The sequence below is a fragment of the Uloborus diversus genome, chromosome 4 (genome assembly GCF_026930045.1).
Source record: "Uloborus diversus isolate 005 chromosome 4, Udiv.v.3.1, whole genome shotgun sequence".
Lineage (NCBI taxonomy): Eukaryota > Metazoa > Arthropoda > Arachnida > Araneae > Uloboridae > Uloborus > Uloborus diversus.
Window position 1 is genome coordinate 93,402,888 of NC_072734.1, and position 25,822 is coordinate 93,428,709.

The window sequence follows — 25,822 nt, forward strand, 5'->3', positions numbered from 1 at the left end:
TTATGTATGTACCATACCTAACTTTATTTACAAGACTTGGAACACAAAAACTAAATTGAACAAGAAGAAAATCGGTAACAAAGCGGTTAAAATTCAAAACTGAACATAAAATTAATGGGAAGAAAGTTTTAGTTGTTTTTGTTTTTGCCGGCACAATTTTAAAATGTTCTTAGGCGGTCCAATATAGGCAGACTTCCCTTACTTTTACCGGGTGCAAAACAATATTCCTGTTTTAGTATTAAAAAGCATTTGGCTATTGAAGTCGTCGTTGTTACAGTTGATGTCACAATTAAGTAAACATGTTACCGTGGAAGACCAAAATGGAAGAATGACGACATATTCACCGGTGATTCAGCGGAGGTATTCGGCCTTTCACCGATGTCTTAGGTATGTAAATGTTGAAGTTGATATTCACAGGTTTGAAATAAATATAAAAAAGTTATGGGGGAGTTTTAGAATCTCTGCCTTTCACATATGCAATCCAGGATAAATCTCTAACATGAAAACAACCTACACTTCTCCCACGCCAATCCTGAAGCTTTTTATACGGATTTGGGGAGAAAAATATATGCATACACTATGCGTGTAACTTGTTGACCTATAATGTGAAAAAAGTGAAGAGTTCATATTTATTGAAGTTTTTCGTGTTTTAAATATATTTTACGTTAACAGCACAGCACAATAACTGTGTTTAAAATTTTATGATAAATCGTCTTCATTGAAATATATTTCTTCAAAGGTTACATAAACAGACCTGAAAAACATTATTTGTGTTTATGTACTCATGAAACATTATCAATAAATTAGTACTTCCATTTTCAAAAAGAGCTGTGAACTATCAGCGCACAATAGACTTTAATTCTTCAGCATTTTAATAATGTCCATCAGCTGGTTATAATTATCAGTTCCGTTTCATCATTATTAAATATACATCGCTGAAAGTTTCCCAATCCAAATTCACATTTCAACTTCCAAATTGCTAATTCATACTGCCTCTGGACAATATGAATCCACGGACAGGTCGAATTTAAAACAGCTGTCAACCGAAAAGAGATCCGCCGTCCACAATATGCTCTCCCCTCGGAATAATCAATTTCGACACTAATTGAAATACAGAAGAGGGTGGGGGAAGCAAGCGGAACCACCGTCCATCTCAGAACCACCCTCAGAAAGGGACTTATTCCGTTCATGAAGCCCTCGTTCCGTCCCCCCCTCCCATACACGTATCGGAAAAGACCGATGAAATGAAACTATAACATTCATCATTAACGCGCATTGGGCAATAATAAACAAGCAACGATATGAGGCAAGGGGATATTCTGACAGTTCTCTCTTCTCTTATCCACCAATCATAGAAGAGATAGACTCTACGGGGGGGGGGGGAGTCTAGCTCAAGGGTCCACGCTTGCTGACAGTGACAGCCGACGGAAAATTCATGTAACAACACTACGAAAGGGATATATAGCGAACCATAATGTCCGTGTGAGACCCTCACTAAAAGCAGTTGTTCATCACGTTTTGCTACAGTTTTCCGCCAGGCCATCGGAATCATACGCACCAGCTATTTCCCTCTCCCCCCTCCCCCCAACCCGTCAATAGCACGTGGTGTCAGTCCCCCCCTTTCCTCATTGCAACGAATACCCTCTCTCTTTCTCATAATATAAGGAGGCAGTGATTCCAGGCGTTTAGCTTTTGTCCTCCCCCATCGACGAAAAGTCTGTTGTTCCTCGTAATTAGTGGAGGCTTCAGGAGCGACTGACCCCCCTCGAGAAAAGTTCGACCAACCCCCTCGTCCGTCCGAAAATCTGCCGTCACCTACAAACCAATAAAAGATCATCAATTGCCAGGGGGGTCCGCAGGGTCCGGCGAACGTCGAGCGAATGGAAGGAAAGGCGCTAGGGGGCAGCTGCAAGTGACAAGGCGGGACCCTGATGAATGGAAGCGTTCCTTCGTTCTGTTCTTCGCGAGGGGAGATTGCGCTCTTTTGTTCTGTCCATTCCGGCCGCGCGGGTTTAATCGGCGACCATAGCAAAGAGTGCTGACGGCATGAGGATGGATACATTAGGAAATGGGACCACGGGGTGCATGTAGGTGTCACGTGAATGCTTGAAATGATGGTACGGTCCCCTGTAAAAGAATGTATTAATGGCTGCTTGAAATGGAAAGGGCACCTTGTGATGGATGATTATGTAACTTTTGAAGACGGAAAATAAGAATTTAATGAGGAAGATTAACTGACGAACAATGAAACCGTCTTTGGTGAAGGAAATATAAATCGAGCTCGTAATGGAGAATAATTTCGCAATCTGCATATTGTTGTGTATGATGGGTATAGCTGAAGACATGTTGTATACATACTTGTATGTAAGTCGAATGGTTTTCTATAGAATTCGCAGTTCGAAAAGTAGACAGGCACCCCGATGGGAGATTACGGGATGTTACTGTAATGACCTTTCAAATATTTAATTCTTCGTCATACTTGTCTTATAATTCAGCAAAATTACGATCATTCGTCAAAATTTGGAGCTCTATTCCGTGTAATTTGGAATTCTATTTGGCAAAATTGCCTTCATTAGGCAAAATTTGGAGTTCAATTCGTCAAAATTATCATCTTTTGAGAAATTTTGAGCTCCATTCTGCATATTGACAATTTTCGCCATCCCAAAAGTTTAAGTTCAGAGCGACCCTGAGTGGGGGACGAATTTTACCCGGGTTAGTGAGAGAGAAAAAAAAAATGCTTACCAAATGGCAGGTAATTAAGGTCTTTAAAACAATTATTTTTGCTGTTCATGAATTTAAAAGAATCCATTTCATTTATTACGTACTTTTATTTTTTTTTAACGTGAAATTCTTTTCTGAAGCTTATCTAAATGTACATTGTTGTTTGAAATCTGATATTCACTAGGCACAGTCCACTGAAAATCCTGTATTGCTCCTCCCTCATTATTATACATGTCTTTGGATAAATTTTACGTCGACATTCGGTTTAAGGAGTTATGTGCTCTTCGAGTCACTTTTACACGAGTATAGTCGGTAAATATTGTCTAACAACTACAGCAATCGTTTTCATCCTTGTGCTGATGGATGAAGTTCTTCTTCAACATGTTCCATACAGTATGACTAGCTGCTTTTATTTTCTAGTCGAGTTCGTTTTTCTTTTCTTTTTTTTCTTGTTTTGTTTTGTTAGGGTGAATTTTTTGTAATATTATTGTATTTGAAAGTATGATAAATGTTGTAAATTAACAATTGGGTAGACCGGGGCACGTTTACGCAGTGACCTTTTTTCCAAATGAATTATAATTGGAGAGCCAACATTCATAACAGATTGATGCTGGTTAATAGCAAATATCCTCACAAGTTTTTGAGCATCAGTCGAGCTTCGGTCTAGCATGAAGAAGGAATAATCTGTTTTCTAACAAGTCGAGTCAATTTTGAGCTGTGCGTTTTGAAGCTTATTGTGAATAAATAATACTTAGTTAAGAAAGAACAAATGTATAAAAATTAGTAGAATTTTATTCTTTTTTGAGAATTGTATAGGAACTGAAAGGTTATTTATTTATTTATTTATTTATTTATTTATTTATTTTGCACGTTAAAATAAATCCAAACTTGGCGACGGAGCAAGTTTACGCGTTGACGTCTGATCACCTTCGCGCACGTTCGAGCCGTGTCTTATTTTTAAACGTGTCCTGATGCTTTTTTTGCTCCGAACTGTCTCAAACCTTTTTAGTATTTTCAGGCTATTTAGTTTTGAAAATCACCATTTAATTTTTAATTGAGCAACAAATTCGTATCTTATAGCTAAAAATCATGCAGTGCTGTCTTCATGCCCGTTCACTTTATACACTATTCAGTCTGTAATAAATTTGCTTTATTTGAACGATGGTAAGACATTATGTTCAAAACACTAATAGAACCACGTTGGGTGTTAAATTAAATACGCGTAAAAAAACCCCGTGTCCGGGGCACGTTTATGTAACCGACTTGAACTCAAAAATAATTTTTTTGAACGGTTAAAAACGCAAACTGGGCAACAACTGAACATACCAATTTTGACTCCATTAACTGCTTCATAAAACCGTAGTGTTTAAAATTTCCTAAGTTAAAACGTAAAATTTAGAAAATTCATTGAATAGAATCAGCGTAAACGTGCCCCGATCTACCCTAATAGTCAAAGGGGCCTACCATTCTTAAGACCAAGGGCGCTCCCCCCTAAATATCCAAAAGCCTCCCTTCCCCCCAAAAAGAGGAAAACACCCTCTTTAAAAATTTCAATGTCACAGTATGTGCCATGGCCTCCCCCCCTAGGTAGGCACCAATGCAGTAACATATTAACTTAAAAGGCGCACTGTAATTCTTCAGACACTTTTTGAACGCTGACACTTGTCCCTCTCCTGGAAAATTTAACCTAAATAGGGAAACATAAACAAAGCTGCTTACATTTTCATGCACCGAAAGACACGTTAAAAATTGATTTGAAGAGTACATTCAAGAAATGCGAAACTGAAAATATTAAGATAAGGAAGAAAGATATTTAGCGAAAATATTTATCGATGCGGTTTCATTAAATGAGTATTCGAATCAAGTTAAAAAGTTTCATTAAATAAATAACTAAATCGAAATTAAAAATGAATTATTGGAAAGTATTTTAAAACTGCTTGTTCATACAACAAGACTTCACACTTCAAAAAACACTTTAAAAATTCAACTAAGAACTGGTAGAATAGCTGAAGTGGAACAATAAGATGAAGAAAATGAAATACGACAGAAGGATTCTCCGTGAATGAAAGGTAAAATTAAATGTGACTGCAGTAAATGATGAATTAAAAAGCATTTATTTCGAAACCCATTTTAAAAGTACAACCGAAAAATAGCTGTTAAAAAACTATTATATATATATATATATATATATATATATATATATATATATATATATATATATATATATATATATATATATATATATATATATATATATATATATATATATATATATATATATATATATATCTGAAGTAAATTTTCATTGTATCAAAGCTGTCGAAAACTTTGTACTAAGAAATGAGTAAAGTACGACAACGTATGTGTACTGGTGCGAATAAAAACAATTGAAAAAAGTTAAAAACAGCTGTTTTGAGCTACGAAAAACAAGCCTCTGCAGTAGTGCATAAAAAAAAGAATGGTTACTGAAGTCCGAATAACGGTACATTTTCATTGCATACACGACTAAAGCATTTATTATTCATTTAATGGAAATATTATTCAGTAAAGATTACAATTAAGTAGTCAAAACTATCGATGTGCCTCTTTATTTGACTGACAAATATTTATACAGGGCGTATCAATACAGCGTTTACAAACTTTCAGGCTAGACCTAGACGATGGGAAACCACATAGCAATGCATGGTCGGAAACACTTTCCTGGCGCGGTAGTGACGGACGACAAAAACCTCCAAAAAGACAAGACACGAACAAGAAAAGAAAACATGTTTATTATCATTAGTACCGCAAAAAACTGAGAAAAAAGAGCGTAAAGGAGTCAATGACCGTCATCAAAGTAGGTGATCGAAATTATGACCCCGGGCTGGGATGCATGCCTCACATCTCCGTCGCATTGAAGATCGAAAATCAAAGCGAGCGCGGCAACAAAAACCGCGTGTGAGCATGCACCGTCATCTGATGCTTCGATTTACGTAACAGCTGTCGTGTACACCAGACAAAGACTTACCAGCATTTTTGCTCCATTAAAAATAATAAACATGTTTTTCGCGTCAGGAAAGCGTTTCCGATCATGCAATGCTATGTGATTTCCCATCGTCTAGGTGTACTCTATCTGCCCTGAAAGTCTGTAAACACTGTACTGATACACTCTGTATTTGCTTCATTTCATATAATAAAATGCTCCCAGTAATCCTGAAACTTTTCTGTGAGATTCAATGCAATTTTCTCCTTTTAATTCATGTATGGAATCTGTAAAATATGTAATTATGCATTAAGAAATTTTCAACATAGTTATACTCTTAAAAATCAAACAATATTCGAATTTAAAAGCTAACTTCCTCCTTTTAAAAATACTCTATATAACGATTAATTTTAACAGTTTCAAGAAATGCTTTGTTGGAAGGAAAAAATATTATTTATGATTTCAAAAAATCTATAGAAATCCAATTGCATGGAAAATTAAAATAATATTCTTTTAAACCATAAGAGAAAAGCAATTCGGTAATATATCCTAAATTAAACTTTTAAAGAAAAAGCAACAATATTATGACAGAGAAGTCTTTAATTTTAAACTTTTAAAGCCACTTTTGACCAAAAAATTCACCTTTAAAAAAGATTTCAAAAACTTATGCTTTAACGGAAATCGATGAGCTAATAAAGAAGACCCATATTTAATGCCTTCCCAGCCAAAGAGGTTTTTCCCTTAAATGCTCCTAAACATTAAAAAAAAAAAAAAGTTTGTTAATTGCTCTTTAATCGTTTCACTAGCTAAAACAATAGTTGAAAAAAAAATAGTTTCTTTCCAAGAAAACTTCTATTATTTTTTCTTTAGCTAGAGGTTTGCTCCTTGCTTCAGGTTGAACCACTAAATAAAACTTCAGCTTAATTATCGTCAAATTACCTGGATTTGAAACTTTTCGTTGGGTAATTTTGTTCATCGATTGTAAATAAGGTAAGATTTCGCAGTCACTGGAAAATTATTCGAAGACTTAGTTGGTTTTAATCCTTTAATGCTTGACTTAACAATGTAAGCAGTAATTACTCATGAAGATTTAGAACAAAAGCACAGAATAAATTACAGAATTTTAATAATTATTGTTATTATTATTTCATGGCTTTGCTACTGATGATTTTGTTATTTTTTCTATAGTTCAACGGAGTTATTTCCCTAATGTGTTATTTTCCGTATTCTTCCAAAGTTAGTTAAAGGAGCAGACGAAATTTTCATTATGTTCAAATTTCAAATACAGTGAAGCGTCATTCATATGTTTTTCAAGGAACTGCAAGAAAAAAAAAACGAAAACTGAAAAGGAAAAAACACACACACATACACACACATACACCCACACACACACACACACACACACACACACATATATATATATATATATATATATATATATATATATATATATATATATATATATATATATATATATATATATATATATATATATATATATATATATATATATATATATGCAGTGAAGCATCGTTTATACGTTTCTCTTTTATACGTTTTTTCATACAGTCCCTTCAAAAACGTACAAACGGTACTTCACTGTGTGTGTGTTTATATATATATATATATATATATATATATATATATATATATATATATATATATATATATATATATATATACACACAACGTATATATATATTTATATGTTAATATGTAACGGACTTTGTACGGACCAATTTAAAAAATGTATGAATGATTAGATGTACAGAAGAGAAACGTATACTCGGTGCTTCACTATACTCATATCCACTAGCGCAGCCAGAAATACCTTCTGGAGGAGATTTTTGATGAAAAATGCCCCCTGGTGGGGTTTTTCGATCAAAAAAAAAAAAAAACCTTCTGAAGGTTTTTTTTTTTTGATCAAAATAGCCCTTTCGTATGCATGAACTACTGTGTTAGAATTATAATTTATATTAAAACCAATGGCTCTGAGGGGTGTTTTCACCCCCAAATCCCTCCCCTCTTTTGGGCACACATACGATGCATTTCTGCTATGAAATTACATGCACAATTTTACACTCATCACATTCATCACAACCCTCCGCAGTTTTTCCAATTCAACAATTAATTTCATGCATTTGGAAGAAGTTGGGGAATGTGGGGCAAAGTGAAATGGTTAAAATGACTGGGTTTTTTCAAAATGAACAAATCGGAAAATTGTTTTGAAAATTATAATACATAAGAAAAAACATTGTATTTTATAATAAAACTTGCGTTGAAACAGTATTTTTTATTTTTGGTAATAAATTTGAGTCTTCAAAAAGAAGAGGAAAACTTTTTTTTTCATGGGGCAAAGTGAAAAATAAAATATTTTTTCTAATGAAATATTAATTTTTCGATTATAAAATATATTTTTGATCAAAAAAAAAAAAAAAAAATAGTAAATAAAAGGTTGAATGAATAAATGAAAGGATAATTAAACAATAATCGTATAATTAAATGAATAAATTAATTAGTATATGAATAAAAGTAAATGAGCAATTAATAGATTGAATCAATAAGAAAATTTGTGAATAAATTAATAAATAAGTGAATTACTAAATGAAGGAATGTAAATGAATTAATTAATAAATGACCTATTTCACTTTGCCCCACTCAATTTCCCCATATGTACTTTACAATTTGTACAATTTATTTCAAGTACAAATAAGCGAAATATTAACTAAATTAATACTGCATTGAATATTACACTGTAAAAAATCTCGGAAAACTCTCTGAATATACAAAAAAGTTTTCCGTAATACACAGATTCGTACGCCCTCCGCAGTTTTCTGCTATAATCAAAAACGTTTCCCGTTTAGCAAGAAAGTAAGAGTCGACGCATGCGCAGCTCACACGGCAATTTTATAGTCCAGCAGCAAATCTAAACTGAAACTTTCGAAAGCACGCAATGAAAACAAGTGCTGACTCATGTATGCGAAGTAACACTCATCAAGGGGATTAGTAGAAGTTTTGTTCCTCGCATGAATTCACTGAAGATAATTTTAGTCTTATATTTTCTTGCATATGTATCGTCATGAGATTGAATTTGAAGCTATGTCACTTATTTTTAAGTACGAAGTGCAAATTCTCGACGCATGCTCGCGGAAGGATTACAAACTGAAATTAAAAACCAAATAACTGCCGAGACGCCATGTAAATTCATTGCGTCGCATAACTTGTGTAGGTAATTTACTTTTTTCTTGGATACTTTTCTTCTTTCTACCAAATGGGTAATTTTTGTTGGCAGAATTTTATTCTGTCATAAAAATCACCTTTTTGGTGACCAAAGCCTGCAAAAGACCACCACCGACGAATAGGTAAGTCGCTTTGCAACTCTATTACTTTAAAGAGATTGAGTTCATATAAATCTCGTTAAAAAAAAAAAAAAAAACTATTTTCTGAAGTATAATTTTTTTGTTGAGAACTATTGCAATTTGAAAATATTTTACATTACATAGAACACATATTTAAAGTGCAAGTGTGTCTAGTTTTATTCTGTAAAATTTATGAATTGAAGATTATAAAAAAATTTAAATAAGTGTTATTGTGTACTTTGTTTTTATGTGTCAATCTCAGTTAATATTTGGCTGAACATTTATGTATCAAGCATTATGAATTAAATGTTATAATATGCAAATTGTCAGGTTTGATAGTTCGTCTTTAAGGTTGCATGTTTTCATTCTCTTGTAAACAGTGTAGCTAGATTGTATGAAGTAAAAAAAAAAAACTATCTCTTGTAATTAGGAACATAGTGCTTCAGTATTATCTAAATGACGATATCTCTTTAAATATTTGCATTAGCGAAATGCTTTAAATTAGTTAAATGTGTATTAATTTATTTAACAAATAGATACATATATGTATTTAAAAGTGTCTTCATTTTTTTTCGTTTTACGAGCCTCAATTTTACCAAAAGCAAAAAAAAAAAAAAAAAGACTTAATAAAATAATTTTGTATTTTTACACCGCATATTAAAATATTTGACTTATAATTTATATGATACTTTGATTTATAATGTATATGATACTTTGATTTATAATGTATATGATGTTGCTTTTTCAAGGGGGGGGGCGCTTCATAGCATTTTATGGGTGCACCATCACTCTTATGGTGGGGGGGGGGTATTCTCGTATATATGAAATGGAATAATCATGTAATAGAGTTCAATGTTTTAGCATTTTGCGCACACTGTAAAAATAAAATCAGTAACCTATTTTGAATAAGTATTTATATTTGTGATGAGCTGGAAAAGGGCAAGAACAGAAGAATCAACCCGAATGGTTCCAGCAGGGGGACTTGGTGTCATATTTAAATTCATCAATTTCTCTGTTGGTACTTTTCGGTACACTTTGTTCGTCAGAGAAATTGACTTGAGGTGAACGAATTCCGGAACGCGAAGGGTAGGTAAGTCCTGTCAAATTTTATCAGAAGATAAAAGCTATCAAGTTTGATACAAGATATGTTTTTAAGTTCTGCATTAAAAATACAATATGTTGATAGTTTTGTCTTGAAAATATTGAGAGAAAAACTGAAGTTTAAGATTGTTTAACAAACAATCCCCACTTTTCAGAAGGTACCCCCACTCCAATTCCCCGACGATTTTGTGATTAGGAATGAAACTACTAGATTATTTCATAATTTTTCAAAAATTTATAACTGTGCATATGTTATGCTGTTAACCATGCTATTTGTCATTAGAAATTCCAAAAAAAAAAAAAAAAAAAAAAAATCCACGAATGATTCTAAAATTGCTTGTATTATTGCTCTTAGATATGAAAGAATTGAAACTGATATGGTATGCAATACTATAATAAAGAATTATATTTTAGAAAAAATCACGGAAAAAGGATTCCGAAATTCTCGGAAACGTTTTTGAAAATTGTTTGGAGAATTCCGAAATACTCGGAAACGTTTTCGAAACTTTCATGAACCACAGCTGCACAGAATACTCAGAAACATTTCTGGAAATTACGGAAAGAGGATTCCGAAATACTCAGAAACGTTTCTGAAAATTACAGAAAGAGGATTCCGAAATACTCAGACCCGTTTCTGGACATTACAGAAAGAAGATTCCGAAATACTCAGAAACGTTTCTGAAAATTATACAGAAAGAGGATTCCGAAATACTCAGACACGTTTCTGGACATTACAGAAAGAGGATTCCGAAATACTCAGAAACGTTTTTGAAACTTTCATGAACCACAGCTGCACGATATACTCAGAAACGTTTCCGGATTTTTTTTACAGTGTAGGAGGGCTGAATTAATACTGAAAATGTTATTAATAAGAACTTTATCATTTTATGGTAACAAAAATAATATTTATACTTACTTACTTGACTTACAAAATTTTTTTTACTTTATTTATACTTGACTTACAAAAAAATATTACAATATGATTATCGTTTTTTAAAATTTGCCTGAATTACCAAGTGCTATAATCTTCGGCGGTATTTTTTTCCTGACTGGTATAGACTACATACGGTACTACATGGTTAAAACAATACCAGATAGGTGGAGCTAAAAGCAGAGTAAATATTTCACCATTCCACTTTGCCCCATGTTCCCCTATATCAAAAAGGTATCATTCATGCATCTTACTATTCCTTGTTGAATTTTTTTTTTAAATATTTTCTCTCCTCAAAAAATTTCATTTTCAAAAAAGAAAAAAAAAAGTAGCAGTTCGAAAAAGCTAGAAATAAATGATGCAGTTTATGAAGTAATTGCTGCAAATCTATTTTTTCAGTAAATGCTTTTAATACTTAAAACTAAAGTAATGAACTATTGAATGAAAACTTAATTTTTTAGAAACACTTTTTCCATAGATTAGATTAGATGCATATTCAAGCAACAAGGAGTTTGATATTATTGGTTTAGGTTTGAAAAAAAAAAATATTTAAGAAATATCTTTCCTGATTTTTTTACACTTAAAAGATATGGATTAGTGCTTAGACTTTTCTAAAAATTATATCATGATACTTTTTCTTTCTTTTTTTTAAAAAAAAATAAAGCCTCTAACTTGACTGAATTTGAAAGATGTTGTCAATTTTACGCGTGTAAATATGATAAAACTTACATTTAACTTTAATTAAACACTAGATTTATATTATTAATAAAAATATAGCTTGAAATAGTTGAATTTGAACCATTATTCTCACGCTATTGCCAATTTTTAACAGTAGTGCAAAATCCAAGACTGACGAAATTTGATAAAAATGACCTTTTTTCAAGTTCCCACATCTCAGATAACAATGGACAAAATCTTTTACAAATTGATATTATGAGGTTTTCTCTACCATAAGTTTTAGTAGTACGTAATTTAAAAAGAAAAAATACATCATACTACGGAGCATCTGATTTCTCAAAAATGGGTATTATATGTAGTTTTCATATATGGTAAGTACACATACATCTTTCTGGTGGTTAAATGCTAAAGTTATGATTAATGAAATTTCATTAAATATTCAACAGGAAACGAGTTAGACTTGACTTTAACTATATTTTTGATTCTTTCAAAAATATAGTATAAGTCTATATTTCCGAAAAAGTCTATATTGTATAGAACAGACTACTAGCGCAGCCAGAAATACTTACTGGTGGGGGGGGGGGGGGGGGTTTGATGAAAAATATTTTCTGGAGAGGGTTTTTTTGAAGGAAAAAAAACCTTCTGGAGTGGGTTTTTGATCAAAAATAACTTCGGAAGGGAATTTTTTTGATCAAAAACACCTTCTGAAGGGTTTTTTTTTTTTGATCAAAACAGCTCTATCATATGCATAAACTACTGTATTAGAATTTGCATTTATGTTAAAACTAATGTTAACCCCCCCCCCCCCCTTCGCTGCGCTACTGGTATAGAGACATACTTTTGTCTAGAGCATTTATGTTTTTTATGTGTGCTGATAAGACTATTGGTCTTAAAATTCAATATTTCATTAGTTATTACCATTTTTAACCGACTTCAAAAAGGAGGCGGTTATCAGTTCATACCGTATGTATGTTTTTTTTTTTTTTGTTTGTCCACTCATAGCGTCTCACCTAGTGAACCGATTTTGATGATTCTTTTTTTAATGGATAGGGGATGGCTCAACTTAGGTCCCATTACTTTGTTTAACCATATTTGTTCTTTAGAAAAAAAGTTATGGGCAAAAAACAGTACATTTTATGCAATTAAAATGATATTGTAGCGAAGTTCGCACTTTTCATCCGTGGATAACGGTGGCTCAGTGGTAGAATTCTCGCTTCCCACACGAGCGACCCGGGTTCAAATCCCGACTAGAACAAAGTGAATTTTACTAAAATTTCGTTTCTACTGTTTCCCGTATTTTCTCGAATGTTCTATTAATTTCTGTATCTTTCCAAGTCTGGAAAGTTCCAGCACTTTCTCAAGTATTCGCTTCATTTGGCTTTCACATTGTCTTCGCTATCTTTATCTACGCGACAATATGAAACTCATTGCTATAAAAGTTTGGTGCCATATAACAGTAACATTAATAATAATTGTAATGATAATTGTGAATAAAGGCTTTTCTAAAGCAATACAGTGATATAGAACCGAACTTCTTACTAGGTAACTTCTTACTTTTACTGAAATATCTACATTTACACTAAAAAGAATGAAATAAAAAAATTTTGAAAAAAAAAATAGAACCGACTTCAAAATTGCTCTAAAAAGTGAAAAATAATTTTATTCTTTAAACACCATCGATAATACTTTTAAACATAATTTTTGAAGTTGGCGCAAAAACAAAACGTAAAATCCATTGTAACCATGCTTCGTTCATATTTTTATCAAAAAATCATCCAAAGTTAGGAACGAAACAATTATATCGCTATTTAAATATGCTGTCATCAATGCGTAATGCATGTGGTAGTGAAGAAACTGGACCTGGTAAAATTTATACTTGTAGTTGAGTTATGGCTGTGAATGATTTTATCGATCGTTTTTGCGCCAACTTCAAAAATTATGTTTAAAAGTATTATCGATGGTGTTTAAAGAATAAAATTATTTTTCACTTTTTAGAGCAATTTTGAAGTCGGTTCTATTTTTTTTTTCAAAATTTTTATTATTTCTATTTACTTAATTGCTAGTTTTTTTTAAATCAGTTTTTTAGTAAAATATCTTTTTTAGTGCACCAACTTCAAATATTTCTTTCAAAAATAATAAAATTTTGTGTCTATACTTAAAGTGTTTTGGAAAGAAAATGGCTTAAAAATACTTCGCAATGCTAAGAATCAAAATATATTTTTTTTTTTTTTTGAATTTGAAACAGAATGATGGTTTTGTGTTATTTATTATTTTGAAAGTTTTTTCTTCAATTGTTATTTCATTTCATTTATTTTTTTTAGTTTTTGTAATTTAATGTAATTTTTTGTAATTTAGTTTTGTAATTTTAAACCGTGCTTCGTGAAAAAATGTCTCCCATCAAAGCGTAATGACAATCAATTATATATACCAATTATTTGCTGTTTTATAACAAATATTTTACAGTTATTAAATGCCTTTTTGTCACTTTCACATCTCGGACTCGAAACCTTGATGGAACTTTTTAAAATTCTATCACCATAAAAACACTTTAAAAGCTCTCAAGAGAAATAGAAAATAGGGATAATAATTCAGCTTTAAGAAAAAGAACCAAAATCACATTGATATTCCAAAGATTAAGTCCAAAGAAAAAATATTGTGATATAAAATAAGCAGAAATAATAAAATATATATTACGCTGCCTCTATCTACATTTAGGCGCTGCAACTTTTCAGAAATATTCTTTTCGTAATCCTTTTTTATTGGCTGGCATTCAATCCTCTTTTTTATTTCTTTCGGCTGAATAGGCTTATGCTGCCAGATCCTTTATTTTTATTTGCTATTGATTCTTTTTTATTTATATTTATACATTTTTTTTTCTTTCAATTCCTTTTCACGAGCCTCTGAGAGTAAGTATAAAGAGAAGAGATGGCAACAATATAATTTTTTCTCGTATTTTTTCAGCGAGGAAATCATATATTAAAAAAATATTTATATATATTTATAAAGTTGCATTTTGAATGCACCATAAGGTTTTGGTTTAAAGTTATAGGAACGATAAAATTTTTCTACGGATGGGAGGCAAGCGGTTTCGATCTTTCTCTCCCCGAGGATTTTGTGTTTGTATTTTCTTCGGTTTATGTTTTTATGAGTCTTTTTATTTTAGCGGTGGTTTTAAGAGAAATCGTTTGAGATATGCGCAACTTCACGTTTCACTCGACGTTGAATTCATATTGAAATGAAAGACATGCTCAGCTAAATATCAATACGGAGAGTTTTTTTTTTTTGAAATATTCTTTAAGTAATAAATATTAGATTCTGCCAGAACTGGTTTCGATGCTTGAAAGAAAGACGAAATAACTATAAACAAAGGGTCATAACTATACTTTCCATAAATACGTGCTCTATCGTGTAAATACAACTATACATTTTAGTACTTTTTTTGGTTCAGTCATCAATAATTAACAGTGCTAATAGTAGCCAAACACCAATGTGAAATTTTGGAAAAAATAATCTAACTTTGTGCAATAAAACACATTTATTGCATACATCATAAAAAATAACTGAAAATGTATGCATAAAAAGAAAGGCATGAAAATTGTACAAGGATGTGTGTCGCATAAATAACGATGACATTAAAAATAGAAAAATTGCTAAAAAAATATATATATTTTGGGGTTTGTAGCGGACGTGTACAGTTGGTAAAAAGTTAGATCCACAAATGCTTTGAAATAACCAAAAGACTCTTGGAAATATTTGAAAGACCATATTTCAGGGTATTTTCATAGTTAATGAAATGAAACAAGAATCTGACACATATGCAGTCTCTGTAGGGTGTTTTATGAAACAATTAATCCGTCTATTATAGTAGAGTAGACCATATTTTTATCAGACTCATGGTGGGTTAATTGTTGGGCAGCATTTGCTTACGGCTAAGTTCTTTCTGTAACTTTTTAAAATCGATGCTAAACGAATGGAATGAGTTATTATTATTTTTTTAATAAGGAAATGATGTGTAACACAGATAATTTTAAAAACATATCTTTGCTTTCTCGTGTTTTATTCTGTCGTTGCATTTTTGTCATCTGTTGTACTTCAGTTTTACTGAGCAAGCTTGCTTATTCGGTTTCTGCTGAAAATAAAGCACGAAATAAATGCCGAATTCCAACATTTACGTATTGTTTGTATTGAATCGAAAACGCGTTTCTTCAAATATCTCACACACTCATTTCTGTAGTATTTTTCTCACTATGCAACTGTACCAATGTATAAGTTTTCATGAAGTAACTTACAATGACAACAAAAAATCAATGTAAAGCTTGCTACAAATGGAACTTCGGTGCGAAAAGGAGTAAAACCACATCCAAACTGGAGCTTGTCCGTTTATTAAAAAAAAGAATTAAAAAAAAATTAATTTGAATTTTGTCATTTTGAATTCAAATTATGTTTTTTGCAATCACGAGTGTGTGTGTGTGGGGGGGGGGAGTATGTGTGTTTGTGTGTAGGGGGTATATGTATGTGTGTAAGCATGTGTGTTTGTGTCTGTGTGCAGGCATTAGTGTTGGTAGTTGTGTATGAGTGTTTGTGTGCGTGGGGGCGGGGTATGTGTATGTGTGTGTAGGCAAACGTGAATGTGTGGGTAGTTGTGTGTATGTGTTTGTGTGTGTGTATGTGCAGGTTTCTGTATGTATGCGTGTGTGTATGTGTTTGTGTATGTGTGTAGGTGTATGTGTTTGTGTGATGTGTGTGTGTGTGTGTGTGTAGTTGTGTATGTATGCGCGCGTGTGTAGGATATGGACGCAACCTGGAGGCGGTTTTCGCTATAGGAGCAGCATCGTGAGGAGCCGGTCGACGGTGATGCTGTGTAGGGTGCTGGCGGAAAAATAAAATGATAGCACATCAAAACAGTCAAATGAAACCAATAGGCATTCGTGATTGCTCAAAAGAAAAAAAAAAAACCACACATTAAAAAAAAAAAAAATTCGTTTCCAGCTTTACTTCCAACGGCTGTAAACTTCAAGCCCACTGTGTGCATGTGAAGAGTGTCACGTCAGTTTATTTTAAACCGAGTTACACCAGCATAATGAACTCAACTGGCTTATAATAAAATTTGATAGAAAATCAGTACAGCAACAAGAATGAGTCAGTGTCAGCAGACAATCCAGCCTTCCTTTCAACATTCTATCCATCCGTCAACACATTGCATAACAATACAGTCAAGTAACAGATGGGCCCGAAACCATGTACCATCCACGGTCCCATCCTCCACTTTCCGCAGAGATATTACAATACGTAGAGAGATAATGATAAGGCTTTTTTTAAATAAAGAAACGATCACTTTTTATTTGCATATTTTTTAAAAGACGTGGCGGCGCTTCTGTATCTTGGCTATTGTGGGGATGTCCAGCTTTGATGCGCATTTCTTGGATACGTGGGTTTCACCCTTGGGGGGTCTATATCATCTTTTCCTGCTCCTTTTTTCGTCTTGTACAGTTTTTTTTCTCTCTCCTTCAGCAATCACCTTTCTTTCATCGTATTTGTTTTCTTTCAACCGTCGCATAATCTATTCAATGTGCTGAAAAGGATGTGCATTAGCTTGATGCGTAGTGCTTTTTTGGACTATAATGAGATGGGATAAACAAGAAGGAAAATACAAGAGAGCAATTTTTGAGTTTTTACGACGCTGAATATTAATAGAGGAAAAAATTTTAAAAATAAAAAGTATCTAGAGAGTTTTATATTTTTTGAAGGTGTGAAACGAATTTGATGCCTGTTCGTTTAAACAAAAACACTTTGTCGTTGTTCGTGTTATTTTTAATGGGTTGTTAAAATGTGTTGACTACAACCAGTGGCGGCGATTCGGGGGGGGGGGGGCAATCTCCACCCCCCACTTTAATGGTTAATTTTTTTTTTTTTTTGTTTTCCAATTTAGGAACAAAAACTAGAAATTATATTAAAAAAAAAAAAAAAAAGCAGAAATGTCGAAACTTTCATATCATAATTATTTCTTTTATTTTGTATATCTGTTTACGAAACATTATTTAGCACAAGCAGTAACTTTTAGTTTATGTATACATTAATTACATATTAGTAAATCAACTGTTTTACTTAAACAATCCATACTTGCTTCATGAAATTATTACCCAGCGTTTGTGACATCTCAAAAATACTTAGGGATAAATAATGTAAGTCTGATTCATGTCTAAGTGTTTCTTCGGGGAAAGTTATTGTGTACATAATTCATCAAAATCTTAAGAAAAATGTGTTAAGCTGTTATATTTGCATCAATTACCAATTGATGCAAATATACCAGCTTAACTTTGCTTTCAAAACTTGCCATAGCAAAATTTTTGTATTTTTTTCCTTTCATTTTTTTTTGCTGCTGCTAAAAATCCTATGGTTTTTAGTTGCGTCCCCCCCCCCTTTTCAGTTACAATCGCCGCCTTTGAATACAATGAAATTTCACAGTTTTCCAGATCAGGCTGAAACATGGCGGAATCTTAGGTCGTCTCATGTTTATTTATTTATTTTTGTGTTCATAGTAAAGTAGAAAGGGTCTTAAAACTTATGAATTTCTTTAATTGAATCTGTCAGTAGTTTAATTCTATAACAAATATTTTGGCTTTTATTTATTTATTTATTTATTTTTTTATTTATTTATTTTTTTGTTTGTCTTTGCTTACATTGTCTAAAACTTGTCTAAAAGCATTATTGTCTTACAGTTTTATGGGCTATGAAAACAATGACATTCTATAGTTTCCAGTGGCGCACACAAGAATTTTTCAAAGGGGGGGGGGCAGGATCAAAGGTCCACTATTCTCATATCATATTCCTACACGCCGCCAAGTATATTCTTATGATTCTATCAATTTTCGCGAGCAAAAAACAGCAAAAAAAATATTTAGTTATTACTTAACATTAGTTAATAAAATAAATTATTTATATTAAGTGCTAAGTTACAATAACAGTAAGGACAAGAATGAATGTGTTTACTTTTCTCACAATTCAAAATAAAAACAGCGAAGCAAAATCTTCATTATAGATCAATGTTCGTATTCATTTGATTTTAAAGGGGAAGAAAGTGAGATTTTTTCTTTGTCATTTATTAAAATTTTTGAAATTATTGTTTGATTTTCTTAGAGTTATTTTACCCACTGCACACAAAGGATTATCTTGAATCAAAAAACTCAAGAGCGATGGGAGGGGTCCGAACCCCTTAGACCCTCCCTTTGTTTGCGCCGTGAACAACTTAGTTTAGTTACAAAACATGGATTTTTTTTACCGTGATGAACAGTTAGTCTTCTTATTTAAGGATTTGTTCCCATGCTTATTACCCTTCTTCCCAGATTTTCGGTCATCGGGATTGCTCTTGGTCCCAGTTAGTCTGAATAAACGAGGTTGTATACTTAGTATCGTTCAGTGGTGAATACAGGAATTTTCAAAGAGGTTGGGGGCAAGGGGGGGGGAGGAGGTGCCCGGAATCGAAGGTTCATCATTCTTATATCATACTCCAACACGCATCCAAACACATTCTTTTGATTTCATCGATTGTTGGAAAAAAAAAAAAAAATTGAATAATTACTTAGCATTAGTAAATAAAATAAATTTATTACTAACAAATTTAATTGAAATACCAGAAAGCACAAGAATGAATGTAATTACTTTTCTCATAAGCAAAAATAAAAACAGCGACGCACAATCATTGTTCTAGAACATTTTTTGCTCACATACAGTTCGATTTTGTTGGGGAAGGAAGAGAGAAATTAAATTTTATTTTTTCATTTATTAAATCTGAAATTATTGTTGCCTTTGCTTGGAATTATTTTACGTGCTCAATATATTGGATTATAGTTAATCAAAAAACCTCAAGGGTGATGGGAGGGGTCCGGACCCCCTTTGCCCTTGTGTGCGCCACAGATAGTTCGGAATTCGAATAATTAACTGACTGTGAAATAAAAGTAAGTAAATCTTAAAATCTTTGCGGTTATTATCTTTAAAATGAAACACTACATTTAGAATTTTATGCAATTAGAATATAACCCATTAATGCTAAATTTGAGGAGACTCCCCCCCCCCTTTAGAACTGTTGTTGATAAGGGCAATTCCCTCAAAAATGGTACCCGTCCAAGACTTCGGGATTTTTTAAAATCAAATTTAATAATTGCTACCATGGATTACATTATGTTTTTTTTTTGAATTATCCATTTAATTGTGTGCAATCAATTATTAATTGTTTATGCATAAATAATTTATAGAGAATTCAAAAATATTTTACTTTTTAAAAAGAAGAATATCACGTATCCCACCTTCAAATCAGTAGGAGTTAAAATATGATTTAAGATTCTGCTGAAATTCAACAAAAAAATAAATTATCAGTTATGTTTTAGTTAAAAATGAAGTTACCACACAAATTGAGATTTCCTCGGAAAAAATATTGTTTTCATTGATGTCCCAACATTTTCTATCCTTCGACTTGTCCACTATGTTACAGCTATTTCGAAAATAAAATAAACAATTACATTAAACTTGATAATGTTTCAAAAGAGTCTAACTAGTAATAACTTTTGGCTTAGTTGACTAGTTAGAGTCTAATTTTTTTTCTCATAGTTAATTTGATTTGTTCAGTACCCACTTTATTACATTTGTATATATTAATGGTAGGAACTTTTCTTCTTGAAATTGCACACGGAATAAGTTTTTGACCCATTATTTCATTTTGTGATAGTTGAGATATTGTAATTCCTTTTTATGATTGGGGCGACTTTAAAAAGAAATGTCCCCTCTGTTTCATGAAGTGGCAGGGGCGGATTCAGGGGAGGGTCAAAGGGTCAGCTGACCCCCCGTGAAAAGAATTTTATTATGATTATTACAATCTTCAAGTTTTTAAATCCAAAAAACAGTACATGGAATCAATGTTAACCTGTTTTTTTACTTTGTTCTGTAAGATATTTCTTCTCTTTCAGCGCGTTATAGTTCAAAGGATTGACTGGGTTCTTTTAAATGGGCTATTGCTATTTTCATTTTTTTGTTCATTTTCAAAAGCACAATCATCTCTAATGAGCTTAACCATTGAAAAATTCTAGAGAGCGGGGATTTGAATCAGGGGCGGACTGGCCTTAAGCCTGAACACCTTTTTATGTTTTTTAAATTAAAAAAAAATGTATTTTATTTTTTGATGCAACTTCCTTATTTTTTTAAAATTATTATTATCACAAACTTGTGCGACTTCGCTTTTTTTTTCTTTTCTTTAAACTCGTAACGCTGTGTACCATCGTTTATTTTTTTCTTTTTTGCACTTTTTTCTTTGCATCCTTTGGAGGCCAAGGTTGACGCCCTCTTGCGAGACCAAGTCCGCCCCATGATTTGAGTGGGTTTTAATCTCATTAGGGGGGGGGGGGTTGCCATAACCCTTGAGGGGATGGGTACCCCTGCTTAAGAGAAGCTTTTTTACGCAGGAGTCTATCGCCGGCTATTGAAACTTGACCCCCCCCCCCCTTACAAATACTTCTGGATCCTTCCCTGTGAAGTTTTCCAAAGTTAAATCAATAAAAAAAAAAATAAATAAAAAAAAAAAATAGAATGTGTCGTAAAGACCACGTTAGAAGCGAAAATTTTGTTGGTAATAATAATTGCAGTAAAAGTAAAGACTTTTTTATGTAAATGAAATTTAAAAAAAAGAAAAATTGCATATCCGTGTCTCGGGTTCGCACATACTATACATTCGCAAAACACGCGTATCCAATGTGCATTTTTTTTTTTACAATTTGTGCTAACACATTAACATGGCTATATTAAAATGTGCTACATTAACATGCATTGTCTCGTTAATTATTTACGTTCAAAGGTTAACGTTTAATTTTTATTCCTCCACTTTTTGATAATTCAGAGAGAAACGATTTGAGTTGAGTTAGGGTTTTTTTGGCGTTTAAATATTCCTTAACTTTTTTTAGAAGAGTGAAATACACTTTATAGGATTGAAAATACGGACACATTAAAACAGTAAAACCTATAATAGTAACCAATGGAAATTTAAAAAGCAAAATTGATTAACTAGAAGATGGCACCGAATTAAGAGATTCGCATTATTTGGATTTTCAACGCTTGATATTTTGCCTTAAAAAATAGCATATTAAATTGTAATACTTTTATAATTCCAAATTTTTTGTAATAGCTTTCAAATTCCTTTTTTTTACATTTTCCATTGCGTGATTTTTTTATTTGAAATATAAAGCATGCAACAAAGGCTTGACTTCCTTTTTGAAAAGTATTTTCGATTTTCAATATTTGAAATATAATTGTAGAGGCATGAAACAAGGATAAAAAATAACTATCTTTGCTTTTTAAGTAATTCAAGAATTGTGCTAAGCATTTAAGCACTCTAAATTTTATCTTATGTTAACTTTCTGCTAACAACGGTTTTCACCGGCAAATTAATTCATTAAAAAAAAAAACTTTTTCCTTCCTTTTTTGGCTTTTTTTTAAACTTTTATTTAATTTTATCTTTCTTTAAAAAGTATGGAGTTTTACTTATACTTTAGTTCTATTTCGACTTAGCTCTTAGTGAAATGCTTCTGAATAGCTTTTAATTTTCAAATCTGTTGATTTCTGACTTTATTCAGAGCAAAACCTTGAGGCCTTTTCAAAGAGCATTTGTGAATTTAAGCACAAATTTTCAATAACAATTTTAAACTCGAGCATTGCTTTACACGTAAAAGTCGTGAAGATATTTTAGATAAAATGCATCATATTTGAATCATTTTCTTTCAAACTTTCACTCTGGAATAAGGCCTTGAAATTTTCAAGAAGCATGAAGCATTTTAGATGTGATTTTCCTTGACTGGTTTAACCAGTATCATAAAAACATTTCTTTCTCTCAAAAATTCTTAAAGGTTCAATGGTAATTTTTCAAAATTTTAAGGCCACGAACATCAACAAATGCTTGAGCGCAGCATAAAGTGGAAAAGCGGCAAACTTCTTTTAGAATATATTTTAATTACAAATGCAAGGAATTATAAAGAAAAAAGTGCATTTATCTCATAATTTGTTACTTCTTTGTCAATACCATCTCGGCACAAATTGATCTGGAAAGAATCCCTCTCAACCAAGTCGAAAACTAACACCAAACCCGTTTTATTTCAAAACCAGCTCAAATATATGGCCACAGTAAAAATATAAGGGTAGCATTATCAATTTCATTATAAGAAATTGCTTAATCAATGCATAATAAATTAAAAAATTTAAATTAAAATATGAATGGTCTTTTTTTTTTAAGGATTTACTTCAAATCCAGCTCAATCCACATTGTTTATATTTTAAATTCATAGAAAATACTTTTAATTTCAAAAAGAAAGCAACAACGGCGTCTTACAATAAAAAAACTTACACTTAAAATCCATTTGAAAAATTTAATGGGCAGAGCGTGAAATATTTTTCATGTTTCTCCTGTAAAAAATTAAAAAATGGATCGAGCTGGTTTAATATTAAGAAATCTTGAAAAAATTAGCGGGCAGAGCGTGAAATGTTTTTCGTGTTTCTCCTGTAAAAAACTAAAAAATGAATTGAGCTGGTTTGATATTAAAAAATCCCATTGAATAATTTATTGGGCGGGGCGTGTGTGTGTGTGTGTGTGTGTGAAATGTTTTTTGTTTCTCTTGTAATAAAATAATGGATTGTGTTGGTTTGATATTAAACTCTTAATACATGCTAGCTTTTATAATTCTGCTTGATCAAAATTGTTACTGGAAATTCTGGCTATTCAATTTGATTTAAGAAGCAAACCCAATATTTATCCCATTTCCTTGCTCCTAAATGCACTCCCTGCGCTTTATCTCTATAACCGTGACGGCAAAGCCGTGAATCGAAAACGGCCCCGCAGCTCATCTAAAAGAAATAAGTCAAAGGTGGCTTTCAACAGGTTTTTTCCCCCTTGCTGGCGGTGTCAAGAGATGGAAAGAAAAAAACCTCAGGGGTATATTTCTGAATTTGACAGAGCAACCACAGTCAAGATTACATTTCTTGCAGCTAAAACGGTTTGAGTCATTGCCTGAGCATAAAAATCAGGGTTCAGTTCCATTTACGAAAATTTAACAGAGTTTTGAACGAAGAAGATGAGTAGTAACTGTATACTAACACTGTTTTGCCAACTAAGAGCTTGAAATTGAATGAATGCTGCTGAACAAATATTACGCTTCTAAAATTTAGTTACAGATTAATTCTTGTCAAAATTAGCCTCCTAACAAATACATTCCTACTAACATATTATTGATAAAGTGTTCGTATACAAAATTAGAGGGAAAAAATCTTAGCAATAAATATAAAAGTAACAATGTAAACTTGAATTGTGGAATCGTTATTGTGTGTTTATCCTCAGCTATTAGCAAAACTGCCTGCAATGTAAAAATGATGCTGAGTGACTTTTCAATAGATATGCAAACTTTATTTTGTCTATGAACACGCAATTTTTCTCAGCCTTTAAAATAAAACTATTTGGATTTCTGCAGCAAGATCTGTCTAAGAAATGAGTTCAGAAGGATAACTGATATTGGAGCGAAAGCCTTCTTCACTTCCACAAATACTAGAAATAACACTTACTTTACTACAACATCTTTTGTGAAAATGCTGATTGTGTAAAAATTGAAATCACAGAGAGAAAAAAAATGCCTCAGAACAACAATAGATATGCGAAGCATTGGATTCCCTTTACTTTTGTGGAACGTAAACAATAATAACATCTGATTCAAGTGAAAAACCAACGTAAATAAAGCACAAATTTTGAAGAAAATACAGCGTATAGCAATTTCAAGGCGACAATGGAGCCTCTTCATCAATGCAAAAAGCTCACCAACACAACCGAAAGTCACTAGAGAACTCTCTCTCGACTTCTCGAATTGAATTCTCTCGCGACTTTTGGTTGTGTTGATGGTGAGCTTTTTGCACTGATGAAGAGGCTCCATTGTAGCCTTGAAATAACTATATGCTGTATTTTCTTCAAAATTTGTGCTTTATTTTCGTTGGTTTTCCACTTGAATCGTATTGTAGCACAAAGCTTGTATGTTAATTTTTCATTTAATAACAACATTTATTTTTCTTCACGTTCCACGTTTAATAACTGAATGTCGACCTCTTAGGATTTTTTTTGTTGCAGAAATTGTATTTTGTGAAGAACAACTGAATGAAATTAAGTTTTTGCTTAAGTTTTATGTGAACTGATGAGTTAGTGTCATGTAGTCCTGAAACGTCTGCAAATTTATATTTCAATATGTTATTCTTTGAAGCTTCGTATTTTATATGGCTGATGCATGGCTGTACCATAGGCATGCATAGAAATTTATATATATATATATATATATATATATATATATATATATATATATAATGCAGGAATTTATATTTGAATTGGGTAGTTTTTGTACAAAATGCAAAGCTATCCTATAATTTTAACTGTTTTTTTATTTATTTGAAATCCGCTTGATTTTTTTTTTTACTTTTAGCGTCTTAAAGTTTATTGGAGCGTATTACTATCATTTATTAATACTACTATTTATTTAATTTTACATGTATTTAACTTATTTTTCCCTAAAATATATGAACTTAATCGATGAAGATTTTTCAATGATGTTTTGAACCTCATTCGCGTACAAAGGGGGCGTAGAGAAGGAAATAAAGTGTAAAAATAGATCTGAGAGATGGGCACTGAAAAAACCCTCCTCGAGGTTTAGAACCTGAGTTGTTTCTTTCAAACACAAGTTCGTTTGTTCAGCACCGTCGTTTCACCTCGTTATCAGAAAATAATATTTACACCTCATATAGCTTACGTAAAATAACCTTACATTAGGGTGCATCATACGCCCCATCAATTTTTTTTTCGTTTACAAATGCTTTGTCCCTAAGCTACTTTTATTCCACATTGAAAGAATTATTTGATTTATTGAAGCCAATTTATTTCATATTTCATAATATTACTTTGTTAAATATTAAAGTTTGGCTTAAAAGTTAGTTTTTAATCAATTTTCCTCCTTTTGCGAAGATTTGGCAGTTGTTTTCGATCATGCTCAACTACTTGTAATATATTCT